The following is a 22,147-nucleotide window of genomic DNA, read 5'->3' as shown; positions in this document are numbered from 1 at the left end:
TTCTTCCTCTTTATTAGAATGAAATCACAGATCCTGAGCTCTGTGGCAATTAACACATGCCTCTCCTTTTAACCTCTGCTCTGCTGCTTCCTCCAGTGCTCTTGCGCACACATTTCCATTCTTACTCCATTCACACCAATCTTCATTTTTTTATTACAAATTTCTGCAGTGCTAGTGGAGTCGCTCCTAACTTGGCACATTGGAACGGACCGCTCATTACAGTCCCCCCAAGAATACCAAATTCATGTGGTAAGAACAAGGAAGAAAGCAACTGCTTTTTTTTTTTTTTCTCTTTTTGTTTTTTTTTTTCTTTTTTTGTCCAAGAATTGTAAAAATATCAAACATGAGGAAAATACAAAGAAGAATCCCATGCCTTTGATCTCACACAACACATTATTTTAACGTGGGTAAGGTTATTCAGATGATTTGCCCTTGGTTGATTCCGTGAGTGCCATTGTAGTCACTTGCTATTGCACCCACACGTTCTGTACGGGACCGTCCAGGTCAGCCCCACCGCAGCCCTGCTTGGCTCTGGCAGAGGAAGATCACTCACTGCTCACCCACTTCTGCACCCACCCGTTCAACCCTCTTCTGCATGACGTGCAAGCAGGAGTCTCACACAGCTCTTCTTAATCTCTCACAGAAATGCTTTCTCCTACCAACAGGCTCATAAGCAAACAACACAATGTCATTGACAAAATGATTATAGTGGGATGACAGAATGGATCTCCATAGTAACAAGTAAGTGGGGCTAATGCCACCCCTTGCAGCATCACAGGCAGCCACCCAAAGTTTCTTTTACTTTCTCAGAGCAGAATGCACGGAGGATCTCAGCTGCTGCTCGGTCCTGGGAGGTGGAGAGCCAGCAAATGCCTCTCGCGGCTTTTTTTTGCCTGCCTGGAATGGGTAGTCAGGTATTGTCACAGCTACGAGCAGCACCTGATGTTCCTTAAAATTGTTTTAAAGGAGGCAGCAGGACATACTCGTTCCCTCCATGAGCCCTCTTCTATTCATCCTCAACAGAGCAAGCAGAGTCAGGTCCCCTGCAAAGTACTCTTTGTATTTGCATTCGGTTAATTTTAAGTAATTCTGTGTTTCATTTTGGAAGTGAAATGTATTGAGTGGTGAGGAGGTGGCCAGGGAGCTTTTCCTATCTTCCTAACCACATGTTTTATTATCATCAACATTTTGACAATTGCAGACCCACTATGTTTCAGTACCGTTGAATATCGCTCACTATTAATTCGTTGAAATCCGTGCAACATGAACAGGCCAAAGTTTCAGTCCTTAGTTTGGCTGAGGTTAGAATTTTGCTCTTTTGGTGTTAAATGTGTTGTTCATCTCCAAGTAAGGCCTTGGGCTAGTACAACCCAGAGTAGCTTTAATGATTTCAGTGCATCTGTGCATTTTTCCCCCCTCAGTATCTTGTCCTACTGTCTGTCTTGTTCGCTTTCTCTCAAGGCTCCTGCATCTCCAAATGTTTCTTGCAATTCCCACGACAAAGCTGAGAAATGCAGGCATGCATTTAGAAGGAAACGTATCCCTGGCATGCACAGTTCTCCACTCCGAACAGCAGAACCAACCTCCGGGTGGATATTCTGATCCTAACACATACAGACAATTTCCCTAAATGTCACTGCTAGGTGCCCGACTCATCCCTCAGGCACAAAGCAGCACTTCCAAAGTAAAGCCAGGATGACGCTGAAGACCAGCACAAATTTTCTACTAAGTACTTTTCTTTGTGCTTTTCTGTCATTATACATGAGATAAAGTTGCTGCCTTGAGATGTGATTCTCTACCTCTCCGGCAGATACCTGCTGGGGCTAATTCCTGTGAAGTCACGGCATTATATATCATGAAAGGAGGGGATGCTCAGGTCTCCTTATGCCCCTGGCTTTAATGGAGAATGTGTGATGGAAAATGATTAATGGTAGTCTGTGAGCTCTTAATATAACTCACATCCACGGTTTATGGCTTCTCCTCTGCAACACATTACTTCCTCTATTTCCAATCAGTTTTTCAGGCAGAGAAGCCATGTGAAGAAGCGACTTGCTTCCTTTCAACTTTGCACAAGTAAAAGCAAATCTGTTGCTCTGCATTTGCAGAAGTGTTTTCTGATACACAGCAGACAGATAGCCATTAAAAATAACAGAATAGATCTGAATAATAAAACTTACAAGCAACTCAGTGATGATACTCCTAATGAATGTCTGATATTCCTAACCTGTATTTAAAACAATGATGTTCTAAAGGACCAAGAAGATAGTAAAAAAAAAAAAAGTATATATATTTTGATGTGGTGTTTCTACATTAATAAGAGTCAGGTTTATTTTGTAGGGAGTGATTTTCACCTTAATAGTTGTCTGATTTACTTTATGGCCATTTTCTGACTGTCAGTTTTGTGACTGATATTAGGGTACTACTTCTGGAAGTTAGACTATCTGATGTCCGCTCCTTCCCATTACTGTGGGCGCAGCTGATCCTTTTCATGAGGAAAATAGTGCTCTTAAAGATGGACTCTTTTACATGTCTTTCACCCCTATTTCCTGATGATAAAATGTGTATGTTTACTTCGTTTGTCTGCTTCTGTTTCTGCCAATTCAGACTTAGTGAACCCACTGGCCAATTCCTACCTAATTTGACAGCAAGTTTGACGTGTCAAAGCTATCAAGTTTTTCAGATCTTCGTAGGCATTGATGGCTGGATAAGTGAGGGTCACCATTTAGTCACGTCCACTCTCGGGGTAAAAGATGAAGAATTCACATGTGACCCCTTCTGCCTGGAACCAACCATCCCACCAGTACATGGTACCTCCAGCACCATCACACCAGTCATTGAGTTTTTACTCACCTCTACATAATTCTGGGAACAGGTAAAACTGAAGAAGTCTATGGGTTGAATGTAGCGGGGACTGGGAGAATTACAGGTGGGTTGGGGAGTGCTGAAGCATGGAGAGAAAGTAAAAATGGAAAGGAGATGAAAGTGCAGTAAGAGGGGGGAGAATATGGAATTATCGTAGGGGCTGGCTGGAAGTTGGAAAGATGAGAACAAGATCTATTGTGCTGGGTCTGATAAAGGATTTGGGGTAGATTGAGGTTAATGTTGGGGAAGGGTGCTTATAAAATGAAGCTGGAAGCCTTATTCTAGCCTTATTGGTGCTGCTAATCTGATTCTTTGCTCAATTCTGCTTTTCCCGGAGGCAAAGTTTGAGGATGTATGGAACAGATCCTGAAATCTTCTTTTCTCAAAGAACTAATGTCTCTGAAGCACTGTCTTTCGTTTTTAAAGCTGTGATTCAACTGCTATGGATGTCTAGCGTATTCAGGTTAGCTCCCATGGCTGGTCCAAACATGCTGACTTTCACATAATCCTGGTATTGCAGTGCTTCGTTGGATTTTGGGCTTGCCAGTCAATAAAGCAGTGATTTATCATCTGTTATTGTTAACAGGCATCAATATACCAAGAAGCAAGAGTGGAAATGTTTTCAAGAGAAAGGACAGAGCATATTGTGGAAGTATAATGCAAAATTACAGCCAGGCTACTCCTTGCTTGTGAGATTCTCCAAGGAAACTCTCCGCATAAAACTAACAATTTATGCAAGCATGAACTGTTCCTACTGTAACACATCAGAAGCTTTTTAGGTATTCTGAGTGGTGGAGTTACAGTGCCATTTTAAAAAACAAATGCATGTCAGATTTTTTAGATACTATTGACTTAGGAAATAAAAAACTTCCCAGAAATGGTTCTGAACCAGAATGGCTCAGAAGATTATTAGACAGGTTTAGTAGAAATAGACAGTGTACGGAGAAACAAAATGAGTAAACATCAAATACAGAAATAATAATTTAGACTAACTATAATCTGTCATATGAATTATTAGATGTCTATACTGCCGTTTTAGTAATTTAATCACTATTCCTGAACCAGTTTGTTTCTCCCAAGCAAACTCTTTACATGGATCCACATAATTCTGTCATCTAATTATAAGTTCAGTTTTTCCAGGATCTCGTGCTTGGGAATCTGTTCATTGGTATTAGCAGGAACAAAAATACTGCTTATAGACACATACTGAAAAAGGAGGAGTAAAGGACAGGCACGGAAAGTGATTCCTCACCTCAGTGGTATAAAAATGGACTGGCTGAACCTGCTAGCAGGCAACAACCCAGAGCTGGCTTCTCATAGCTAGACCTTTAAATTATTCTCATCCAAAGTCGCTTCAAATAAATCAAATTTGAAGGAAACATGCTTACAAGATATACACCCTTTACTTCTCAGGGGTCTCTGTGGGATGTTTATTTGCCGGTGCCCTCGGGGAGTTATGAGGCAAGGCTGGAATGATCCCAGCTCATTCCCTTCAGCCTGGGAAAAAACCTGCTCCAGAGCTGCCTTCCTAGAACTGTCTCCCCCAACTCTGAAAAAAGGATTCAGCTATCAGTGAGCTTACCCCAATTTCCCTGACAGGCTGAGAAAACAGAGAGGGCTCTCAGCCCTCCGCTGCTGCGCTTGGGACGAGACTAAAGAAAACCAGGCTTTTGGGTTTTGTCCAGGCTTCAGCGGTTTTCTGTGTGCTTCTCCACGCTCCCAGGGTCTGCCCTTGCTGTCTACCTCAGAGCCCCTGGATCTGGCCCCATCTGACCTTAGGGGGCCTGTGAGCCTGACATCAGCTAAATTTTTAGTCTGGTATACCTTACTGAGACTGCCAGCTCTTGCTTCTGTGGGAGCCAGAGTGCTCATTTTCTACCTTTTTTGTTGAAGCTATTGTCTTTATTCTCAATTAAAAAGAGCTGGATACACCAGTTGGTACGGAAACAGAGAAGAGGAAAAAAAGTGTTAATTGCAAATAGCTCTTGAGCACTGTGTAAATCCTATTTTGCATGTTAAAGCGGGACTTTGATGGAATAAAAGCTTTGTGCAGCTCCTCAGCACTGGGGAAGTTCATCCAGAGTGCTCCATTTCTCTGTCATCCACATGCACAGCTCGAAATATCTTGGGAGTGGTCAGAAGCGTCTTCTGGATGAAAGGAAAAAATATTTGTTGCATGGCATTAGGAAAATAATATCTCCACCCGTACAGTCTGTGTTTTGTACATAAGCCAAAATGACCTGCGCTGTGCCAAAGCTGGAAGAGAAGGTTAAAGCTGTCTGCTGCTGCTGCTGGACCTCATTCCCCTCCAGATTTTGCACAGGTAGAAAGCTGCCCTCACCTCTGTTCTGCTCCAGGTTCAGGGAATGCTGAGCTTCCTCACCCACTTCTGTTTTCTCAGCCCCGTCTGACTTATTTTTTGGTCCATCAAGAAATAGCTTTCCTTGTTGCCCCAGGGATATTTTGAGTAAAAACCTTCAAATCTTCACCTTATATATGTCCTGCAGTAAGTGCTTAGGAAGCTGTGCTTAAACCCCTTCAATGGCATGTACTATTAAGCCTGCATTTTTTTAAGAGTTTCTGTGTGCAGTTTTCCCCTCTTCTTCCTGATTTGCCTCTGAGCATGATCCAGAAAGGCTCAGAAACAGCTGAGCCACTTGGCTTCAGCATTTACGATTTATCATGGGACCCCATGCAAAGAGAGGATTTATCACCAATCTACCTCGTAAGTTTTTGAGCGCTTTGAAAATCAAACATTTTTGAGGCTTGGTTTTCCCACTTAGACAGGAGAAGAAAATTTGGACGTTCTTCTAAACTGGAATTCACAGTCGATGTGATAAATACCTTTTGGGCTGGCATTATGCCATTTTAACAGGTGGGATGCAAGTACTTCGCTGCTTAGGCAGACCATTGTGAAAAGACTGATTCCCAGCCAGGGACACGGGAAAGCTGGTCTTAAAGGCTGCGTGCTTATACTTAGTGATGAATAGGGAATGAGAGTCTTTAATAATCCACCTCTGATTTGGGTTATTTTCATATTTCTAGTCACCTCAGGCGCGTTTGGTGAGCGTTCATTACAATGAAATGTCCCACTTACATTGACACGCGTTACTTTGCAAGAAAATGACAACAGTTAAGGGCACCTGGTTGTGTGCCTTAGCAAGTCTTCTCAGCCCTCCCGAATTTCTGCAAGCTGGCCAACTGCTCTGCAGGTCATGTACGGCGTCAGTGACACAGCTCGTAAAAGAATAACAATGGGAACTGGGCAGATATTGAATATTAAAGAGGTTTGTGGAGCATTAGGGGAATTTTGCTTCTCAAACAGGGAGGGAAAAAAAAATCTGTAAAGCTCCTGTTTCTGTGTAGGCTGGCTCTGGTATTCAGTATTGAAATGAGTTAGAGACCCTCAGCAAATGCATCTTGTGAGCGAGTGAACTAAGGCTTCCTTCTGGCCCCATCTCCTGCCCAAAGACCCACTTGCAGAAAGTGAGCTACAGAGCTGCTGGGTGAAGAGAAAGGGACCGGGTACCTCTAACGTGAAAGTCTTTCAAGTTAGTAAACACTCTTCGTCAGGATAAAGCTGTGGGCCCTGGGTTATTTTTCTCCTGAAGATTCAAGAGGAGAGCTTTCATATATAATAAAACATAAATCTTTTTACTAAAAGATATTGTAAATATTAAATATATTTGCACAGTTAAAGAACTAGTGGCAAGCCACCGATACACAGCATCTATCCATCTTGCTTGCTCGCATATCTGAAGCTCTTGCTTTTATTTCTCCTGCCTTTGGTGCTAACATGTCTTTCTGGGTGAGCATTATTTCAAGTGACAGGGAATTACTATAATTCTAAAAATAATTTATTATCTTCCAGGAGCAAAGGTCATTTTCATTTTGAACAAATAAATGTCAAATAGTGGATGATATACAGGATAATAATGCATGGGCAGCCAGCCAGAGGAGATAGCTGTAATTAAATTCAAGTTCAGGATGACAGAGAGAGCCGAGAGATGAAAATCTGAATGTTTTTAGACAAGTTATCAGAGTCCATTTTACTGCAGGATGTGCTGTTATCTGATCCCCTAATCCTGCCTGTGCCCTCATAAAACACAGAAAACCTACAGAAAGATGGGTCCTGTAGAAATCCCTCTTATCTGAGAGCCCAGGCAACCAACAGGCTAGCTTTAGGTAAGGCACGTGCTGGTGCTGGTGATTCACGCTGGACGGACCTGCGACAGTTTCCACCAGCGGAGAAGCTGCTCAGTGTCTGTGGAAGTAAATACGACAGGGAGAGAAGCACGAAGTGCTGAAGGGGAAAAAAGCTCTTCACAGGGAAAAACTTGCTGGGTACCGGGGGACACATAGGCAGCTTTTTGCCTCCCCTGTTCCGTTCGTTTTTTAATTTGCAACTTCACTTGGGACTCAGCTCAAGACTAAGACACCCAACTGTAGTTTTGATAGGCAGATATCCAAGAGTCAGTGGAGAGCGAGTCTTTCAGGCAGTTGACCTACTTTGATTAAGCCAAATCATCCTCTTGAATTCATTGACTATGGGTTCAAGTCATGAGGCTAAACCTAGGAATTTCAGTGCCTCTTGGGATGACCTCAGGTATCTGAGACACCTAGCTGGACCTGCCTCCCTGTGGCAGATATGGCAGAAGACCTTCAGATGACCCACAGCCTTCAAAACAGGCAGCTGGAGGCCAGGCAGGGTACCCGAGAGCACGTCAAAGCGCTACAGACTCCCGGGTTTTAGGCAACTGAATTGTTACCTTGGTCTCCATTGACTCTAACAAGAGCGTAAACAGCTAGCTCATGGAATTACAGAATCACAGCACCGCTGAAGCTGGCGGGCACCTCTGGAGATCATCCAGCCCGACCCCCTGCTCAGAGCAGGGTCAGCTGCAGCAGGTTGCTCAGGGCCGTGGACAGTCGGATTCTGAGTATCGGCAAAGGCGAAGATGGGACAACCTCCCCGGGCAACCTGTGCGGGTGCTCGACCACCCTCAAAACCCACCTCCGTTCAGTACCATCCGCAGAGCCAAGGGAGAGACCCAGCTCACACAGCAGGACATCCCTCCCGGAGGAACTCTTTTTTCCTAACACGGGGGTCTAGTGCCATTCCAAATGTCCTTGTGTGTCCTGCCGGGCACCCACCTGCCAGTCCCAAAGGTCTCCCATCGGTCCCGTGTGATATGTGTCATTTAACAAAGAACGAATTTTCTGTGATGTACTGTTGTTTTTTCCCCCTGCTTTTGCACAAGCATCTAATAATTGTCAGTGCCACAGGCGGTATCTGGAATGAGACAGCTGATTTGCCTCATTCTAAATGGCCAATGTTATGTTGTGTGGCCCTATTACTGCAGCTGTAATAGATGTGCACATCCTATTATTAGAGCTGCAAAGGGTCATGAACTGGAAAATGCAAGTTCAGATAGGGCTTGCTCAGGCATTTGGAGGCTTTTGGAGCTGGGAGAGAATGAACAGTGGTTTACTGTATTACCTTTCCCTACAGAGAAAGGCTGCTTGTGAGATCTGTGTGTACATCCAAGATTTCTTGCCATTTAAGGATGCTCTGATCTAGGTTATGATTCAGGCCCATTCACAGCCACAACTTGAGTAACAGCTGTCAACCAATTAATTTCAATGAGTAATTAACAGAAAAGAAACAGAAAAAAAAAAATCTGTAATCATGCAATAACAGGAGATAATTCTTTAGGCACACAAGAATCTTTTCAGTAAATCTGACATGACAAACTTACTTCCATATTGTGGAGGAAAATTAAGAATTCTCAGCCTAAGTGAAGCAAAAAATAACTTTCTGAGGACTCAATAAAACCAGATTTCTTCCTTTTATTAGAAGTCTGCATATTATATGATTGAACTATTCCCAGGACAACAGAAATTTGCACATGAATAAGTAGACAACTGCAAATTGCAAAGCAGATGTTCTACTGACCTCCTCCCACTGGAATGTGCTAGCTGACCTGATTGGGTTATTCTCCCTTTCACCCATCAATAAATCAGCACGTCGACTAGACCACAACAGAGGAAACTTTTAACTAAGTGGGCAGAAATATAATTACACAATTCCTCACAGTGTTGCTAACAACTGGTAGTTAAAATGGAACCACATGCATTGCAGAAGTATTGCAACTTAATCCTCACTATTTTTTATGCGGTGTTCATTATTATTTTGTTGGCATTCAGCACTTGGTACTATGAAACTAGAAAAATAGAATTTGGGACAAGTGGGGAAAAAATGTTTTAATGGTGAAGTTCATTAGACTGAGGAATAATGTCCTAGAGAAAGCAGTGTAAGTTTTATTGTTTAGTAATACAGATATTGCCTAGGCAGCACATCGGGAAAATGCAGACAATAATTGTGAGTTCCTTATCCTGGCACTCCAAAAGAAAAGGGAACTGTGTGAACATGATAATCTAGTAAATCCTTTTAATCCCTAAATCCTATGATACTCTTGTCCAGTAAAATACTTGTCAATTAACCATATGCCTAAAAGTTGTGTTGGATGTGTGCCTATCTGATTCAATGAATATTCAATATTGAGCCCAAGAAAATGCCACAATCTATCCCGCTTCTCTTCACTAATACTAAATAACCCTTGCAATACTGTAAGTGTGGGCTTTTTTTTTTTTACTGTTTTGAGATTCATGCTAATTTGTGCTACGGTATTGATTCAGACCATATAAGCAAGCAATCTTTTCAATGTGCCCTGAGGTAAGTAATCTGCTTTTGCGTTGTATGTTAGTCATGAAGATCCAAAGCTGTTCAAATCACAAAGCCGCCGCATTAAGATTCAGTGTTGCATAAGAAAGAGATTTTGTAGTCTGAAGCAATGCTTTGGAGGGCTCCTAATCAGGAAGGCAGTGCTGAGGATGTATCACCTTGCATGCAAGCAAGCCTAAGAGGGTATATTTAACAGATACTGTATTCGCGTACTTGCCAACAGTTGCCCTTTTGCTTTGCGCATTGAGCTTTAGCTGACTTGGCACATCTGCTTTCCTCTTGCTGTAGGCACTTTATCCAACAAGGTGTCAAAGTTTGTGTTGCTGTGAGGAAGACTCAGTGGGAATATTTTCGAGGTGCTGGGACTTAATAAAACATTTTTGAGAGTAACATCTGTCGGATGTTAATTTAGGAAGTTTTTATTCTGAATAAACAGATTACAAATTGCCCCAGGAAATCAAAACAGTTTGCTCTTTCGTGATACGCATTCCAGATTGAGATTATGTGTTGGGGGGCTATCACATAGCCGTACTCACGAGGGCTTTCTTTCTCGGAGGAAGGACAACTTCATTTGTTTCAAGGGGGCAAACTATGCCTATGACTCACCTGTGCTTCCTCTCCTTCTACCCCAGGAATTCAGGCACCCCATTAAGTGGAGAGGAAGAACTCTTATGCTGAGCAGAAGGGGATATCAGGGCTATGAAAGTTACTCTAAAAGTTGTTTTCTTGTCAAACTTTTATCTTCTTCAACACTTAGAGGGTACAGAAATAGCCCAAGACAGCACAAGCCATGGGTTTTAAAGCCTCATATTGCTATAACTGCACGGAAGCTATCACATTATGCAAATATTCCCTTTCATTTGGTTGAACTATGTACAGAGGAAAGTATACTGAATATTGGTAAAAAAGTCAGAACCTGACCTAGAATTAATTTCTGTATTATTGGTCATGAGATCATATAAAGAGCTCTGGAACTCTCTCGCAATGAAAAGCTAGATAACTGTCACAATACAATTAACATGTTCATTTTATTCATGCCAGTTTTTCAAATCTACATGTTTATATTCCTCACTTCGGGCTTGCAAAAGCTGTGTCCTGGGGCATGCGGAAATGAGCAGACTGTTAATAAACAGGCAATAAACCCTCCTTGCTGGGTGAAGACTGCCTTTCTTCTGTATATCCCTGAGTTGAGTTTCTCTGCTCTTTCGGTAGGAGGATGTGTTAACCCCAGATATCTGTTAACCACACTAGAATGAACCTCACCGTGGTTTATAGAGGAAATCAGAGAAGAATTAAGAGCAGGGTTGGACTCGGTACTGGAAGACGTACAATGATCAAGGTTGGACGAGACCATCTGATCTTCTACCGTGACCCGTTTCCCGAGCCAGTAGCTTTAACACCATTACCTCCATACTAAACCAGATCACTTGGGTCTGATTAAACATACGCCTTGAGAAGGGCATCTATCCTTGACTGCAGAAAATGAGGTGACAGAGGATTTATCAGCTCCTTTGTACCCAGTGGCTAATCACCCTCCCTGTTAGAAGTTTGTGTCTAATTTCTCATTTGAATTTGGCTTCACTTCCAGCCAGTAGTTCTTGATGTGCTTTTCTCTGCTAGATTAAAGAGCCGTTCAGTAACTGGTATTTACTCCCCATGAAGGTTCTTACATGCTATGATCAAGCTGTCTTTTGATCTGTTTGATAAGATAAACAGATTGAGCTCTCACTGTTCTCTCTTTTTTTATCCCCTTCCAGCCATCAAAACATATCTGTGGCTTATTTCTATATCCTCTGTAGTACTTCAACATCCCTTTTAAAATGTTGACATCAGGACTGTATACATTATTCTACATCAGTCCCAATAATGTCACACAGAAAGAAAAGTCAATTTCCTCCTCCTACTCACTATTCTGTTGTTTATACTGACAAGAATTGAATTAGCACTTTTTGCCTCTGTATCATACAGGAGCTCATGCTAGTTCATTTTCCCTTAGAAGCCAATGCTATTTTCAGTCAGTGCTTTCCAGGGTACAGAACTTCTTTCTGCAAGAACAGTCTGCATTGCCTGCTTTTAAATGGATAATTTGGTTTGGCTAGGTTTTAGCCTACCATACCATGAGATGAACCTCTCTCTGGTTTTGGCAGTCCTATTATTCTCGACAGTATTTATTATTGCATCACTAGGGATTTTGTATTAGCTTCCTAAACAGGAGACTATTGAACATCATGAAATTTGTCACCAAACTCTACAGAAGCTCCTAGAAGTAACACTCTCTGATAAAGACCCCTGACAACAATAATTTTTTTGAGATCTTTGAGACAGTCAGGTATTAAGCTACTCAATATGTACTTTACTGATACCCTAGGGAGCTCCTTTGTTGATCACCATATTGCGTGATAATAAATCAAACACTTTGTAGAGGTCTGAATAATACCATGTCTTTGCAATTACCATTGCCAAGAGAACTTGTAATCTCATAAAAAATGAAATCAGAGTTGTCTGATAACAGCTAGATCCTTCACATATATTCACTGTCATTAATTATTTACACTCCTATGCCTTAATTCTCTATGTACTTATTCCTGGGTTAGCTGGTCTCTTACTTTGCCTGTAGCAGATGTACTTAAATGGCTGTACAACTTTCAGGTCAGCCCGCTGCACTTTGGAATATTGGCACACAAGAAGTACTTTCAGGATCTTGCACATTCCAACTGATATTGCAAGATTTAGTGGGAAATTACATTGCTGACAAATGTAAAATACAGTTACCATCTCCTGATTGCAAGTAGTGCGGCACTGACAGTTATAGAAATATTTGTCATCTATCATCCATTAAATAAGGGAATGTGACATACTTCAGCAACATACGCTACATAATTCAAAGACCTCACCCTGTTCTTTCTGAACAGTCTGTACAAAATTTTTTAGCATCTTTGCATTTTCAGCACCACTATTAAAATTCCCATTTGGTATGTAATTTATACCAGCACCAGGGCTTCTTTTCTTCCAAAAATATTAGTTTCTTGATACTGTCCTCTACCTCAGACAGATACAGACTTCTGCCAGTGCCTACCGCTTTCTACTGGTCGCCTATTCTTGCCCCAGATTGCATAGTTTATCGGTGGCACACATGACAGCAAATTTCAGGAGCCCACAGAACCTCATGATTGGCTCTGTTTTTTCAACAACCTGATGAATGATGGCACATCAGCTTCAAATGCATACTAAAGTTATCAGAGATCTGCAGGACATCTCTCCTGGACGGATGCAGGTGTCTCAACAAGGGTGTCTAGGGCCATTTGAAATGCTCTTGTGTGTCCTGCCTGGTGTCCATCTACCAGTCCCAAAGATCTCCCCTAGGTCCCGTGTGATATCTGCCAGCCCCATAGGGTTATCTTGGATACCCTGCGTGTCCTGGTTTGGGCTGGGATAGAGTTAACTTTCTTCCCAGCATCTGGTAGAGTGCTGTGTTTTGGGTTCAGTATGAGAAGAATGTTGACAACACACGGATGTTTTCAGTTGTTGCCAAGTAGTGTTTAGACTAAGTACGTCAAGGATTTTTCAGCTTCTGATGCCCAGCCAGCGAGAAGGCTGGAGGGGCACAAGGAGTTGGGAGGGGACACAGCCAGGGCACCTGACCCAAACTGGCCAAAGGGGTATTGCATACCGTGTGATGTCATGTCCAGTATATAAACTGGGGGAAGTTGGCCTGGGGGCGGTATTGCTGCTCAGGAACTGACTGGCCATCATTTGGTACGTGGTGAGCAATTGCATTGTGCATCACTTGTTTTGTTTGTTCTTAATCCTTTTATTATTTTTGCTCCTATTTTATTATTATCATCATGATTAGTTTCTTCTTTTCTGTTCTATTAAACTGTTCTTATCTCAACCCATGAGTTTTACTTTTTTTTTCTGATTCTCTCCCCCATCCCACTGGATGGGGGGGAGTGAGTGAGCGGCTGCGTGGTGCTTAGCTGCTGGCTGGGGTTAAACCACGGTACCTGGGGCATCTCACTTGGCGGTAGTTCAGGCAACTGAATCATCCCAGGTAGCTGGTCAGAGGACTCACTCGCTAGGCTTCACCAGCTGCAAAGCTTTTCACTGGCTGTAACAGCTTAGACAACCGACTTACACGTAGACTTCTGAATTAAGGTGTTTTGGACATGGACAGCTAAATTAAAGTGTCTTGAGTTTGAACTGAATCCCACCCTTCTTGTTCCTTCATGACAGTCTGGAACTGAGGCTTTTTATGTCCTTATATTTATGTCAGAATCTTGTCCTCTCATACTGAGTTAATTGCCATGATGGGCTAGTCCTCTGAGGCAAAAGTGATGCTTTTTAACTGTGTAGGCAGCATTTAGAAACTCTGGTTGACATATCAGTAGTCCCTTGAAACTCTTCAATCTCACAGTGACGGTATGCTTTTTGCTTTCAATAAAACTTCTCACTCCCAATATGCTTTGAGTATTTTAGCTACTTACTTTTACCCCCAAGATTAAAGCAGTGTTAATTTTACTCTTCTCCAGCTCTACTCAGTCATGCAGTAGGCAGAGATTGAGGCAAAGTCCCGTGACTTTAAAAATTCAATTCCGTCTGTTCCATGGCAGCAGATGTAGCTCAAAAAGACAGCTGTCATTAAAAGAGAAGTTTGGTCTTCAGTTCATAAGGCCACTGATTTAACGAAGCTTTCTCCAACACAGTCTGACAATTCTTCAATTGTCAAACCATAATTTTCAAATTATCTCCTATAACAACATAATGCACCGGAGAAGGGTTAAATCTAAGTCCATTTGATCTTCTGGATGCTGAAAACATCTTTTCAGTTTCTTATAGCAGGCATCAATGTCACGTGTGATGGTCTACTAATAACCCACTAGACAGTGCAGTTTTTCTTTTTCTCTTGCTAGCTCTCCTTTCTGTGTGCTGTTTGTTCCCATTAGTAAGACAAGAACAAAGAATCGAGCTTTGCACTTGAAATGGAGGTGTCCTGTGCAGTCGTTCTTATTTCCTGCAGACTTTGACCTCAGTGCCTTGAGACTGCCCTTACCCACTCCCTCACAAGTCATGTCTTCTGTATGACGGAGCATCTTGCTCGACGCCTCCACTGAGCTATGAGAGTGGGGATACCAATCACGTAGTATCAATTTTGGAGTATTTTGTGTTGGGGTCTCCCTCAGCTCAGGGGACTGAGCTCCTGGAAGGTCAGGATGTGAGACTTTGAATAGAGTGGGACAGAGAGTAAGTCTGGTGGGAATGCGATAGCCCGTGTTGTGGGCAAGATGTGGGTTTGCATTTAGTGTAACTGTTGCTATTGAGGGCTGAAGGTTTTGTGATCCACCAAAATATGTCGCTATACTGGGATCACATATAATACAGCTGTGTATAAAAGGCAGGCTGTCACCACTCAGATGAAAAGTGGACCCTGAAATCTGTTTTCATAAAACAAGGTGTAAAACTAACTTTTCATTTACAGGCAGATTGATCGGTCATTTACATTGAATTTGTCACGCGCACATGAAAGAAATTTCAGCATAAGGCCCTATGCCTGCAAGATGCCACCCATTTCTAGTTCTTTCTCCCAAACTCTCTACCTCTAGAAAAGATGATTTGGCAATATAACTTCTACTTTGAACAAAAAATGAAGTTATTGCAATTGTCTAACCCTGCATCCCTCAGAATCAACGCGACTAGTGATTGACAGAGTTTAGTCCATAATGTTCTGTTCAGATTTCAGCTGTGCAACTCTGAAATTATATTTTAATTCCATGCCAGATCCATCAGGTAACTCTGTAGGTAAACTACAGTAGAGGTATATGTTACTCTGCAATGAATTGCTCTTCTCTACGACGTATGACTTGAGAGAAGAAGTCCATTTAATATATAAAAGGGAAAATAATTATGTCTCTCATTGATTTACAAGTATAACGCCTTCACCTACATCTGTACTCCAGACAGGAGAAATATGTGCAAAGGAAAAAGCCCAGTATGATCAATCTTAATGTGCAGAAGATAGAGCTCTCTAGTGATGTGCTGAATATATGAAATGAAAGCTGGTAAACCTCTGTTGAGGGCTACTTCTAGTGAACCTCACTAACCCTAATAGTTATTCAGCAGCTTGGTCTTCTGCAGTCCCATGGAGAAGTCTCTGTTTCTCTGTCCCCAGAAGCCAGAGTCAGAGTATAAGTCAGAACGTGTATTTCAGGCAATCATCTTTAAGCACACATTTTATCAGCGTTCTAGCTGGCTCTTCCACAAGCAACTGCAATTTCACCTTTATTCCCCTACATTTTGAGGCAAGCAATTTGATTTTAAGCATTTCTCTAATGACTTTGTATGGCAACTAAAGCAACTAATACCACACCAGGAAAAAATTTTATCACAATCATTAAATGATTTGTTAAATAGACACATTTGACCATTTGTCCTTCATTTCCATTTTACTATCTCCATAGTCATAAAAGGTTATAAAATGTAGCCATCTACCCTTCCCTTTTACGTTGAAAAAAATGGTGATTCTGAGGCTTCATTTGGCTCCACACTTGAATTTTGCTTCAAATGGCAAATTTACTTCATAATTAGCTGCACTTCAAAAAACCCTCACCTTTATGATTGCAAACTAGGTGCTACATTCCCCATAGAAGTGGATGCTAATTAGGAGAACTTTTAACCTCCCAATTACACAAAATCAAAGTTTACAGGCTTGCCAGAGGAAGCATGCCCACATGAGAAGACACTGATTAACACAAACTCTCTGCCAAGCACTTATTAATCTTTTATTCATTATTTGCAGGACGCTGGTAAATCTGACCTTAGAGTTTTGCCTTTACTTTCCAGGGGAAAAAGCAGACTTTTTCTCTGTAGTTCTCACAGAGCTTGAGAATAATGCTGAATTTTTCTTACTTGAGTCATAGTATTCTTTGAGGCTGTTAAAAAATGAAGGAAATTCTGAATGCTAGTGTTGATACGTGCCTGCGAGTGATCCTCATCACAAGTATTTTTCACAGATTTAAGGTTAATAATGAATGGTTCAAATGTAACAATCATGATTTCTTACACCCTGGCCGTGGTGCCTGGGAGAAGGAAGGGACACGTCCTCATGTCCTGCCCGTTCTTCGCCTTTCCTTCTTTTCTTCTCTGCTGCAAAACCGTTGGCAGTTGTTCCTCTTTAGGTCACCCCCTGCTCGTTTTTTGCTGTTTGCACTTACTTCTCTCTTTCTACCTTTCATCCAGACCTGCTGCTGTAATGCTTTTCAGGCAACATGAAATCGTGAAAAATGGATTCATGCTGCTTCACACCTTTCAGAACAGTTTTTAAACAACAGCAAATCAAAACAAAAGCTCTTTTCCAAGTGAAAAAGAGCTAAGTAAATTAATTACGTTTCTTCTTTTCTTATCTTTTTATTGCTCATGTAGGTTCTTTCTCCTCTCTTTAGCTCCCTCTCTTGAATTTCTCCTTTCTGTCTATACTACCTTATATTTAAAACTTAGGAAGACAAATTACCCAAACTGTTGGGCTTGTTCATGGGGATGACTCTGCCAAAATAAACTTTTTTTCAGTCCTTCCAGAATATAAACGATTCGAGCTGCACTTCAAGGCCTGGCCAAGACCCAGCAGGATGTTTATAAGAAAGTAGTCAGATAGATCCTCTCTTTTAAGTGAACTCCAGTAAAAGAGAAATTTTGAAAAAGATTCCTCCAACAGCATCTCTATCACCCAGCTCGAGATGATTTCCGTATGGCATTCCCTGCTCGGAGACCCACGGACAGAAGATCTCCAAACCCTTGCAGGCAGAAATACTGAAAAAGCAACTCTTACCCCACGATGATATTGGGTTAATCATTGTACGGTGATAAACTATGACAGAAATAAGCAGTTTGTCATAATCCATTGCTATGTTGCAATATTTTCAACCTATTCTTAGGCTTCCTCATGCTACTGACGTGTTTTATTATAAACACTTTCTTTTTTTTAAATTTATACTGCAGTTCTGGCCTGTATCATGATCAGGCACACATGGTGCCAGGCTCTAATCTGGAAGAGTTTATAGTCTACGTATGGAAGAATTTGTACTGTCAGTTAAATATTTCAGTTGTAAATCCTGCCCCAGCACCTTCAGGCACCACATTGACGTACGACTGTGTTCTCACCAGCACTGTTCTCTAACTTCTTGGTAATATAAAATCCCTGTGCTGTTGAAAGGATCAGAGGGACCCTCCACAATCAAAAGAGCAAGCCGTGAGCTCTCCAAACAAGGAGACCTCTTTCCAAAGGTAAAAGGAAAGCACCACAGCGCTCACCAGAGAGAGGAAAGTGCTGTGAGGGCGCTCGCAGTAACTTTGATCAATCTCGATTGCAGTCAGTGAAGAAATCACGCTGAAACCTTCTGCTGTGGCAGAGGAGGAATGAGTATCTGGGATGTCCCCTGACAAACGGCACAGCCATCCCAGAGGGTCCCTGTCCCATCTCTCAACATCTGAGCAAACGAAATGCGTTATCTCTGGGCACCCTTAGCAGGCAGAGTCCCTCCCCTCACAAGCATTGGAAGCTTTCTGCAAAACGAGTGAAAGACGGCACAGCTGGAAAATAGGGAAAATGCAACAGAACGTGCTGTGTAAACAGCAGTTGTATCCTGACCCTTTGAGAAGGCTGAAAAGCTGAGCTAGGCAATAAGGATCCTTTTCCCTGGTCCGGCATGGAAACAGCAACTTTAAAACACTTCAGTGATTTACACTTTTTAATTTAAAGTTTATCTAGCTATTCTCCAGTGAGCTGCATCCTCCTCGACACCTCTCAGAGCACGAAGAACGTCTGAAACCACTAATCTTTGCCACAGAATAAAAAATCTTCTCTCGGTCTTTCTGGACATCTGTTATGTCTTTGAAATATAACAGTGACTAGACAGATTGTGAGTACAGAGCATAAGCTGAAAAAACCCTGTATAGTAGTTCTTTTCCCTTTTGATCATGTGGGGAAGTACCACAGTGCTTGTAAAGCAAACATTCAATTTGCATTGTCATCCACAATGCCAGTAATTAACTCACTGGCTAATTTGTTATAAGCTTAGCTGCAGCTAATGGATACAAGATGAAACTTGTCCTTGTTAAATAATCACCTGGTCTTTGATATACTTCCTTCTCGCACAGAATGCCTATGTATATAAACTCCTTAAAAGACAAAAAAGAAATCTTGCATGCACAGATATTGCCACTTTTCATAAGCTCTGACTTATTTCTACTGCAGCTCAATTTTCAAGTTATATGTAATGTATTGGAGAGATGTGGATTTGATGGATGGACCACTCAGTGGATAAGGAATTGGCTGGATGGTCGCACTAAAAAAGAGATGTGGTCAACGGCTCAATGTCCAAGTGGAGACCAGTGATGAGTGGTGTTCCTCAGGGGCCGGTATTGGGACCGGTGCTGTTCAACATCTTTGTCAACAACATGGACAGTGGGATTGAGTGCACCTTCAGCAAGTTTGATGATGACACCAAGCTGTGTGGTGCGGTCAACAGGCTGGAGGGACGGGATGCCATCCAGAGGCACCTGGACAAGGTCAAGGAGTGGGCCCATGTGAACCTCATGAGGTTCATCAAGGCCAAGTGTAGGGTCCTGCCCCTGGGTCAGGGCAACCCCCAGTATCAACACAGGTGGGGATGAAGGGATGGAGAGCAGCCCTGCCGAGAAGGACTTGGGGGTACCGGGGGATGAAAAGCCGGGCACGAGCCGACCATGTCCTGGGCTGCATCCCAAGCAGCGTGGGCTGCAGGTCGAGGGAGGGGATTCTGCCCCTCTGCTCCCATCGGCTGAGAGCCCACCTGCAGTACTGCGTCCAGCTCTGGGGTCCTCAACATGGGACAGACGTGGACCTGTTGGAGCGGGTCCAGAGAAGGGACACAAAAACCATCAGAGGGCTGGAGCACCTCTGCTGTGGAGAAAGGCTGAGAGAGTTGGGGTTGTCCAGCCTGGAGAAGAGAAGGGTCTGGGGAGACTTTACAGCAGCCCCCCAGTACCTAAAGGGGGCTTATAAGAAAGATGGGGACAGACTTCTTACCAGGACCTGTAGTGACAGGACAAGGGGCAATGGTTTTAAACTGAAAGAGGGTAGATTTAGATTAGATATTAGGAAAAAATTATTTAATACAAGGGTGGTAAGGCACTGGCACAGGTTGCCCAGAGAGGTTGTGGCTGCCCCATCCCTGGCAGAATTCAGGGCCAGGCTGGATGGGGCTTGGAGCGACCTGGTCTAGTGGAAGGTGTCCCTGCCCATGGCAGGGGGGTTGGACTAGATGATCTTTAAGGTCCCTTCCAGCCCAAACCATTCTATGATTCTGAGTATTGAATGTTAAGGATCCTCTTTTCCTATTGCAGTGGAAAATTCTGATTGGCTTTGAAACACAGAAAACACAGAAGACATGAATTACCCAGAATTTGGCTCCTCTTATTAAACAGCACAAAGAAGTAACAATATGATTTTTAAAGGTGCAACTAGGTCAGTAATATTCAGGGAAATGAAGGGGCAAGACTTTCTAAACTTACCGGAAGAGGCTCTTGATCTCACTTTTCACAGTATGACATTTCTGAGTATTTACTTCCACCTTTTTCCTGTCCCCCCCACCCCCCCAACAAATTTTACAGTCAGCTAAATAATTTGAAGCATAGCAGCAATCTCCCTTCTGCCCAAGGCTAGTGGGGATCCAAGGAAGGGCTGTGTGGGTTCTAATAGCGTTATTCCCAACAGTGTATGGATCCAGTGGTTGTTTCAGATGAGCTCAGGAAACTCAAAGAACAATTACACTGGTTGTCAGAGTCTCGCATCTCATTGCAACAGCCAGCCCTAATAAGTTTTCTCTTTAAATGCCACTTGCGTGCCTTACAAATTAATTAACAGAGGAGCTTGCTTGCACTTCAGTTGTTCACTTCTTTTTGTAAGTGACCTTAGAGGGTTGCATAACCCAATACAACACTGTGATTCACTGCAATGCTCTACCATATTTAGTCTTATTAGCAGCTATTCGAGAAACGCTGCTGCTCACTCTGGAGAGACATCATTTATAGCGCTATATAAAGGTCTCTATATTTTTCCCTCATGAAAAGGATTACTGCAGCATTCTTATCTGTAATGCGATCCAGAATAGGAAACACTCATTGATTTTTGAGGAGGCGTTTTCAATATGGTGACCTGTTCCACGCTTTCATTTGAGGTGTAATTATAGCACAAAATACTAGGATGGGAAGTGTGCGTTGTGGGGGGAAAATATAATACATGTTTTTGCTTGGCATTTACTGAGAAAAAACCTTGCCCATTTTCTAAATGTTAATGAACAGCATACACACGAAGCACCAGTGAATTTCTTCAGAGTTTAAATACCCACCATGCTGACACCAATTGCAATGACAGCATTCTGAAGAACAGGGTGAGGGCTGAATTTTCACTCCTAACAGTAGCTCTTTTAGCAGAGAGGAACAACCAGAAGACAGATCTGCACTGCATGAGCATTTTAAAATTAAAATCAGGGAATAGATCCCTTGTCGTCTCCTCCTGAGCTATGGTATGACTGTCATTTTCTGGATTTTGACAGAGCTACCCCCAGTCTTGTCAGTGCAAGCGGCAGAGAAAAAGCAAGCTTGGTGCTAGTGTTAGCCTGTTTGCCAGAAAAGCCATAATTTTTGCTGCTTTAACCTGTGCATTTTATAATTCTGTCTGCCTCCCAAAATATGAGAGAATTAAATTTATCAGTCTTGACATGTTAACAATTTTAATAGGAAATTATTTTTGTTGGAAGAAGTAAACCTTTCATTCTGGTCAATCTGGATTTTTTACCCCTGCCTGGGGCTGGGGAACGCCTGGTTCCTACTGCCTCAAAGCAAGGCTCAGCCAGGCTCTGCAGACTTTATCAGAAACAATGTCATTTTCAATCTAGGAAATATAAGGAAAACACTGAGAAGGGAACAGCAAATTTCATATAAGGCACAAAGCTCCTATGAATACCTACCGCCAAAAGTCATATCTGAGGGCATTACACACTTCCCAAGAAGCAGCCAGCACCTTTGAATATCTAAGCCTATTTTCTTTATAACTTCTTCATTCTCTTGGAGAAAATGAAAAAAAGAGGTGCCTATATTGCATATGTATCTATATTGGATGCTTTGAAAATGAATTTTTTTTATTCTGTATAATCAAGTTATACCTTCTCTTCTGCTATATATAATGTACACAAACCTAAAAGCCACAGGAATTGCTTGGTAGTTTTATGAAACTTTTAAAATGCAATATTTATATTTTACAGTTATTACCATATCTTTGGCGTGAATTATTCATATTATTTCCAGTGTCACTGTTGTTTTTCTCAGCCTTGTGGAAGAACACCAAAGAAGTTAAATGAAAGGAGACGATTTTTGTGTGTGTGTGATAAAAAAGGCTGACCAATTGCTAACCATTTAATCTCAGGATGAACTTGCAGTAACAGACTATGGGAATTCTAGAGTAAAGACCTCAACAGTACCGTCAATACCATGAAGATCAGTGATGTCACT

At 42.2% G+C, this 22,147-nt stretch overlaps 1 long non-coding RNA gene across 3 annotated transcripts in view; it reads right to left on the bottom strand.

Moving 5' to 3' along the window:
• Window positions 1–22,147, bottom strand: part of LOC126045253 (uncharacterized) — a 95,838-nt gene that overhangs the window by 36,325 nt on the left and 37,366 nt on the right. The window contains exon 6 of one of the 3 annotated variants that reach the window (XR_007508011.1): window positions 4,410–5,010. The exons of the other annotated variants lie outside the window; for them this stretch is intronic. This is a non-coding gene — a long non-coding RNA (uncharacterized LOC126045253). Of the gene's footprint in view, window positions 1–4,409; window positions 5,011–22,147 lie in introns of those variants that run through there. 3 annotated transcript variants of the gene reach the window in all.

Source organism: Accipiter gentilis, chromosome 13 (genome assembly GCF_929443795.1).
Source record: "Accipiter gentilis chromosome 13, bAccGen1.1, whole genome shotgun sequence".
Classification (NCBI taxonomy): Eukaryota; Metazoa; Chordata; class Aves; order Accipitriformes; family Accipitridae; genus Astur; species Astur gentilis.
The sequence above is the reverse complement of the archived record's forward strand: the minus strand, read 5'-3'. Positions and strand labels throughout refer to the sequence as shown.